The sequence below is a fragment of the Nuphar pumila genome, chromosome 13 (assembly GCF_984573655.1).
Source record: "Nuphar pumila chromosome 13, dmNupPumi1.hap1.1, whole genome shotgun sequence".
Lineage (NCBI taxonomy): Eukaryota > Viridiplantae > Streptophyta > Magnoliopsida > Nymphaeales > Nymphaeaceae > Nuphar > Nuphar pumila.
In genome coordinates, this window is record NC_143261.1 from 100,038,545 (window position 1) to 100,047,021 (window position 8,477).

Genomic DNA, 8,477 nt, shown 5'->3' on the forward strand with positions numbered 1-8,477 from the left:
AAGACATTGCTCATCGAAAATGTCCTGTGAAATAAAAATATGCCTTGTAAGAGGATTACAAGCATCTATATCCTTTATGTTGTTCCCTGTAACCCAGAATTATTTTTTGTGTAATCTATATGGTAACTCCAAGTTCTGTTATGGACCTATGTTTCCTCTGAGCCAGCCCATTTTGTTCGAGAGTTTTAGGACAGGCCTTGTTATGGAGAATCCCATTGTCTTTGAGATAATCACTAAGTTCCCTGCTATTGAACTCACCACATTTTTATTTGTTTGAAATACTTTAATATTCTTTTCAAATTGATATTTTACCTTTTATGAAATTCAACAAACTTCTGAAAAAGTTCATATTTGAATTTTAACAAAAAAAAAACATGTAAACCTCTAACATTCATCAACAAAAATCACATAGTACTTAAATTTCTGAAATTAAGCCACTGGGGCTGCCCCCCATTGGTCACAATCAACATTACCAAATAGTTCAACACAATGATTAGAAATAGACTAAAATAGAAGTCTGCAAAATTTTTCAAGTTGACAACTGGAGCATAAAGAAAAATCCCTACTTTTTAACATCAATGGAAATATCATTATTCTTGTCTAAGAAATCAACAACTTGAGGCATTGATGTCGCACCTCCTTATTAGCTGAAGGAAACTTGGATGATAAGAATTCTTTCTTCCCACTGAATCCAAACACATATAAGTCGCTCAATCTACTGCTTATCGCTACTACCTTCGAGTTATCCTTGCTGGGCTCGGTTCAAAAATTGAGTTCAGCAAGCTGAGCTACAAGCCAGCTCATTTAGGCAAATCAGCCCAGCACAAACATGGCAAGCTCATTTTGTATATGCTCGTTTTATATGTTATATATTTTATACATATAATATTATATATTATATGCTTTAAATGCATGTTATATATGTTTTATACATAAATTATATACATATATATATATATATATTATAATTCAGCTTTAAAAACACTTAAAAACATTTTTTTAGAAAATGACCCAGCTAGTGACGAACTCACGAGCCAAGCCCGAAGAGCCCAAACTTGGCTTGTTTACCAGCCCTACTTGTAGGCTCTATCAAGGTTACTAGAGCTTTTCAACAAGTCTCCAACTCATCTCCTAGGACATCACCCACGTCTAGATTTTAGCATCCATTTCATGTTCCTGATTTTCTGCCACTAAGGAAGTGGGATCTTCTATTAGGTGACAATGTGATTTCTCAACTTATCCCTTTTATCTGGATAAGTGGGTGCACTCAAACACATCCTAAACAGGTGGGAAAGTATTGGTTACACTGTGGGTACCGAACCCCCCTAGATGAAATTCATAGGGCCGGATCTGACCCTATAAATGTATTCACTATGATCAAAATATTAGAAAATCGACTATATTTTTTGATGTAAAAGTATAATTTTTTGAAAGTTGAAAATTTTATCGGTAAATTGTAAGCCATTGATTTTCTATCTCCCAAAAAGCCAACATACCTCGGAAAAATCTTATCGTCTCCGGTTTCTACTAAACTAAACATGTAGAACATATCTGGACGGTCAGATATGCAAGAATTAAAACACTCGTGAGATTTAGGCATGACAGTGGACCGGGGAGGGGGAGCGGGGCCCCACCCCGCTTCGTTTGGACCGAGTATGGAAGACATGAAACAGGGATGGAGGTAGGGATGAACTTACGCTTTTCCCCCACCTCGCCCCATCCCGATCCCCACCCCATCCCCAATCCTTCTTTAGGGATGGCAATGAACCAAGGGGAAACAGGGTCCCGCCCCGCCTTGCCCCATTTGGACCGGGGATGAAAGCGTCTTTTTTTTATATGGTAACACTCATGGAAGCGAGGAAAACCCTGGGTGGAGCCCCATGGCCTCCCTGCCTTACGTGGCTCACCTCTGAAAGCTACCAACACACCTGTGCGCCAGCGGAGTTTGATCCTATGTCTTCGTTTCAGCACCCTGGCAACCACACTGCTAGCCACACGAGCGACCCCCACAGTGGTATTGTTGCAAATTGGCTAATTCGTATAGTATTGGCCGAACATCAGTACAAAATGAGCTAATTCGGCTTATTTTAAATTTTCTTTAAAAAGGATAGATATATATTTTTTAATATTTTAATATTTTTCGAACACATGTCAGCTGCTGGTTAAAAATTGGCCGGTTCAGCTCCATTCCGTTTAGAATCTGAATCGGCCAATTACATGAATCGTTTTGAAAATCGATTCAGTGTGTCTCATGATTAGTTCTTTAAAATGCCAGTTTTGCATTTAGTGACTTTTCAAAAATCACCAGTATGTTAAGCGATTTTTGTAAATATGCCCTTGGCTCGGACCACGGGTACGTGTCGCGTTTTGGTTGGCCGGTCTTGCGTGTGCATCCATGTCTCCGCCAATCAATTTAATCGTGTGCCATGGCGTACGGAGTGCGTAACAAATCGCAGGAAATGCCAATCCGATCACACACAGTCCCACTCAATGCTGTCAGAATCGTATCGTATCGTATCGTATCGGACTTTGAATCGATTTTCAACTACTCAAAGAATCAAATTGAGATGAATTGGCTAATTTTTAACCAGCTGACAGAACCTGTTAGGAAAATATTAAAATTAAATTAAAATAATTTAAAAAATAAGCCGATTCAACTCATTTCGTATTGAATTTTTTATGATACGATACGAGCCGATTCACGATGATACTGACAAACACTGGTTCCACTAGTTATTTGCATTAAAATTGGACCTCGCCACAGTTAACCATTAATATGGTCTCATACTTTCTTATGAAAATGACTCATGCTTTCCTATGAAAATGACAAGGCGGCTTGGCCTTGACTTTAGCAACACCACCCAAGTCTGTTTCTTTCCTTTTGGGATAACCTTACCTTCTTACAATCACTCTGTTCTAACCAATGCTATTAGTATCGGTGTGTATAGGCCTGAATCGGACATTTTTTAATAAATGTAAAAAAATACCTAAAAAAATAATATTATTTAAAATTATTTTAATAGTTTTCACGTTAAGATTGACATATAATAATTTTTTCTATTATCAGAACGATCGGTATCGGGCCCATACAGCAGAATTGGGTGGCCGAACGATTCAGGGCCGATAACGATACTGACAACATTGGTTCTAACTTCTAACAACCGATTCTTATTCTTCATCATCCGTTCACCATTCTTGGTGGCCAAACAAACAACTCATTATTTTATAAATTATGCAATTTCTAGAAATTTCTAGCTTTAATCAAGAAAGAAAAAGCTCATAAAATAAGACAAAAAAATATCCTGTCAATCCAACGGTTGTGATTGTTGCACCGGAACCACGCCAGGACCAACCAAGTTTGTTGGTGTCCGTTCCCTTCTAGTTGGAATTAACTTTCTCAGGCTCCACTTCTAGAAGCAACACAAGGCATATCAGTTCCTAAATCCGATACCACAAACCTTGGTTTTGAGCGAGGGAAAATATCACGATAAATTATAATTTTTAAGGAAACCTAGCGAAAATACAAGCATAAGATATTTAAAAAAATGTTATTATCATGTTAATAAAGTAAGTAATAAAAATCATGATGTTTTTTTGCAAAATATAAATTTTTTTTTTGGGCCATAGGAGTTTGAAAATATCGTCAAACTTCAAAAAGTTATTTGTAGAGAGTTTTTGCTTAATTAAATTCTGTTCATCATTTATTTAATAAAAAACATGCATCGGATCAAACCGTTTCAATCAAAAGGCTCAAATTTTTCATTGCAAAGTTCCAGTGCAATATATATAGCCTGTTCATTTTATAAATTCTTTTGAAACCTATCTTAACGTGAAATTATTTTTATATAACGGATATTTTCCACTAAATAAGCTGTAAGGATCACACTTCTAAACTTTTTTTTTTATGAGGGGTAGCGCCTGTGGGAGTCGAACTCTGACAGCCTCCGGCTTGTTGGGTTGGATTTGCATCTTTGTAATTAAGAAAGAGGAGACCAAGAGGGCTCAGCTTGTCTGGCAGGAGCAGTTAGTGCACGTCACCTTGTGTTGGGCCGTTGCAAGTTCCAAACCAAAGGTAGGGTTGTCTTGTATAACTGGTAAGGGTCTGCCTAACTCGAGCTTTCTCTGTCAAAAAATTAAGAAAGAATAAAGAAGCCAAGTCTCCGCGATGTATCTTCGGGTAATCGATTACAAACACATTACGGTCTCGATCAAGCACAAAGTATCCTTGAATCTACACCTTTGATCATGACACGTGTATCGTAACAGACTTACAGTAAACTTGATTTATAAAACCCAAGAAAGAAAAAAATCAAATCTTACTTGCACAAAGAATATGTAAAAAAAAAAAAAGGAGAAAAAAAAAGGGAGACTCTTTATGATATTTGGCAGCGCTGCTCAAGTCAACTCTCTCTCCTCCCTGGTCAACGATCTGAATAGAGGCGGGATCGAAATTGGGGTTTGACCCGTACAGGGACTGCACGCCCTCCACATCGTCCAGGGTCAGATCCGTTTTTTTAGACCTCGGGAGGAGGCTCGGGTACATAACAGCCCCCCGGACGGAGGTGTGGCCCAGGCCTAGCAGGTGCCCGATCTCGTGCAGGACCACCGACTCCAGATCCACGGCTACTTTGGACCTCTGCGCCCCGAAATCCACCGCCCATGTCTCGGCCCCGTCCAGGTGCAGCCTGCCGTTATCCGGCGAGAACGCATGTGCCAGCACCCCGAGCACCCCATCGAACGGCTCACCATCCCCGTGGTCACCGTTGTAGAACCCGATTTGGATATCCGCCTCCTCCTGGTATGGGGTCTCCGTGAAGTTGATCGGGATTGCAGCCGACCACTTGGCGAACGCCCGTGCAAGCGCTCCCCGTATATCGTCCAGCGCCAGGTAATCTGTGGTGGCCGTGGGCGAGATCCAGTAGGCTAAATGGGTCTGACCAGGCGGCCATCTGGGCTGGCCCGGAAAGTAGACGTATCGTCTCGGCAGGTCTGACCCGCCAGGGTCGCGGCCGTCATGGACCCCACACCTAGGGACGGCCATTTGAGACAGGGTGGGTCCGTCTAGGGCGCCGGTGACTGGCAGGCCGAGCTTTGTCTGGTACAGCCGGAGGGAAGCCTCGAGATTCGCGTCGTACCCATCGGAGAAATTGAAATCGGATGCTGGAAAGTAGCCGAACTTCTGGAGGTAGCGCTTGATTTTGGACATGCCGGCGACGTGGCTGCCACGTGGTGCATCCTGAAACAGCAGGAGATCGTCCCATGCGTATCTAAAACTGCTAGCGAGGGTATTTTCCGGCGAAGGGGGTGTGTTTTCCGGCAAGGAGAGACACGAGAAGGGGAGAAGGGTGAGAGAGAGTAGAGCAAAGAGAAGCATGATTGTTTAGAGTTTTTTCTGATGCCTGTTGTTAAACAGGGAGGCTAAAAAATCCTCAGGAGACGTACCCAAGTGAAGAACATGCTTGAGAGAGAGAGAGAGAGAGAGAGGGTGTTTCGTTGGCAAAGGTTGTTCATCTAACTGGTTAAAAAAATCATACAAAACATAGTCCAATATGAATTAGAGGGGCTCATGAGCATAATGACAAACGTTTTTTTCGGAAAAATCTCACAAGAAATTGAAAAATTTTCATAAATCTCGTGTTTTTTTTGGGCAAAATATTGGTAATAAAAAGTTTACTTAAAAAATATTTTTATAATAAAATTTATTTTAAACATAAAAATACACGCTTTTCACAATAAATAATCATTTAAAACGTAAATATCGCTTTTAAAACACAGTATTTATGTTTTTTTCAAAAATCTCGCAAGAAATTGCCGTTTTAAACTTTCACTCAATTTCTTGCAAGATTTTTCATAAATCTCGCTATATTTGTCACTATGCTCATGAGTAACAAAGGTCTCATAAGATGTAACATAATTGGAGTTTTGTATTGTACTTTGGACTCCAGACCCTTTTCCTAATTCTGATTTAGTAGATGAAGTATGGACTATCCATACCCATTAGCTCTTGTTGGTCTTCTCCCTTGTCTTACTTTAGTTGGTCTTCTTCTTGACTTGGACCATATGATTCTATTACAAAAATACCAACTTTATGAACAAGGAAGCTTTTTAATTTGGTTACAGAAACATGCAAAAAAAATATATGGACAGGTTCATAAAAATATTTTTGCAAGCAGATATAAGCCCTCCCTGAGGACAAGGGGTAAGCCGAGAGAGTTTTACGCTGCCAGGACATGGTTTCTCTGATTAAATATAAAAAAAACAGATATACGCCCAACAATTTTATGATATTTTTAAAAAAGATTACTTATTTTTAGAAAATATCGTGTCATGAAGAAAAGGTCCACAAGACAAAAAAAATTCTCTTTAATTTTTCAAATATAATTTTTTTTTTTTAGAACGAATGGCTAAATATTAGATCTAATGGAACAGATGTATTTAACATATATTAGTGAAAAACTAACGTCAATAAGTCACAAGATTCAAAATCTTATGATAGTAAAAAATCAACAGCTCACGCATGAAAATAGTAAATAAAACACACTAATCATGATCCATGGGTAACTTTATATTGTTGGAGCGTACTCCAAATGATGTCTACCGCTAGACTACAAACCTTTAAAGATTTTTTTTTCTCATTTTTTCTCAAATCTGACCATAAAAATGTGTTCTACATGCTTGATTTTGTAGGAATCTACTTTTGCATTATTTGATTCTAACATGTAAATAGGTTTTTATGAGGTTTGAAAATCTATGGTCTATAATTTTTATAAAAATTCAATCTAAAAAGTCATGTTTTTTCATCCAAAAAAAACATGAACCAAGTATCATTTTCTAGAAAATCTATTATGCAAATGCATCTGCGAGATCATATCTATAAAAAACACTCAAAAACCTCGTTCGCTAGTGGTAGGCTCCTAACTTTGGTAGGCACCTATCTCCACTCGTTATAGATAATGTTAATGCAAATAAAAAACATACTGCCATAAGTCGTGATGGTTCAGTACTAAAATAGATGCACCCTATATTTTAACATTCTAATTTGCCAATATTTTCTTGATAAATTAAAGTTTTAATTTATTGCAAGATTTTTCCTGACATTTTTATGGACCCTTATTGATAATAAGATATGATACTGCGGTTGGTTAGTTAGTGATGGGATGGCTTTTGTTAGATTAGTTGAGACTTGAGAGTGATTTCTTGTTATTTTCCTTCAAAAAAAAAGATTCTTTGGCATTGTCACATGTAGGGGGGGCCCAAGGTCTCGGGTGTAGTGGACAGGTTCACGTTTGTTGAGCCCGAGCCCAGCATTTGGGTGCGAGTCAGGAATCCTCAATGGTCGTGGTCAAAGACTTGGTCAACCCCGGACAAGTCTTTGTCAAATAGCTGAGGATTGTTTTTCCATGCAGGATGGGAAAACCACCATCGGAATCAGAGACTTAGTCGTGTTGGCTAAACCTTGCGCCGAGAAGCTGAGGATTTGAAGCAGGATATTTGTTGATCACATTATTATATATCTCTGAAGGCCACATAATATATTTGTATATATATTTTTTCAATAAGTGATGTAGTTACAGTTCTAATTATAAAACTATTTCTTCATAAGTTGATTGTGTCCTGGATAGTTTTTTCCGTGTGGGGAACTCAATTTGGATTGGACAAACCAGGTTGACTCGAAAAGCACGACGAAAAGGCATGTTTTCACAATTGCAAGCTTTTTCTAGCGTGAGAAAATTGAACACTTTTCCCTAAGAGAGAAGGTGAGAAAGTGTTTATAGGGTTTGAAAATTACTTTTTAGACAAATTCCTCGTTACAGAGGCACGTGCACCGCGTGTGCACATGCACAGCACAAGCCAAATCAAATAGCAAGACGATTAGTTTTTCCAAAATTAAAGAAAACTTTATTAATTATTCGAGCAAGACTAATTTCAAAGAAAACTATGGGTTTTTTTTTTAGTTTTTATTTAAAAAAAACAAAATTATAAAATAAATGGAGAAAGAATCCAACTTTATGTCAAATTTCCTTCAGATTAGGAAAAAAATCGGTACTTGCTCTCTCTCTCTCTCTCTCTCTCTCTCTCTCTCTCTATATATATATATATATATATATATATATATATATATATATCAATGTTGTCAGCATTGGAATAAGACCTGTATCATTAGAGAGAGAGAGAGACCTAGTCCACCAAAGCCATGGACATTTCTTAAAATATTTGGCTTTACGTTGTTTTTTCTTATAGTTATTAAACGGTTAGGTAAGTAATGGTTAAGTTTGTTAAGAGGAGGAAGATGAAGCAATCAAAAGAATCATATAGTTCCTAATCCCCTCATTTGTCCATTGCTAATGGAATGACCTCATTTGATACCAAAACTTGAGCCCCCTTCTCAGGCCAACAACTTGGGAAGTTGTGGACCTTGTGGTTGAGTCAGATATGGTGATGTAAGGGCTAGTGCCTAGTTGGTGAAGATTCAACCA

General features: G+C 38.3%; 1 pseudogene; it reads right to left on the bottom strand.

Moving 5' to 3' along the window:
* Positions 1–4,207: 4,207 nt before the first annotated feature.
* On the bottom strand, positions 4,208–5,488 carry LOC149819444 (metalloendoproteinase 4-MMP pseudogene; annotated as a pseudogene).
* Positions 5,489–8,477: the final 2,989 nt, after the last annotated feature.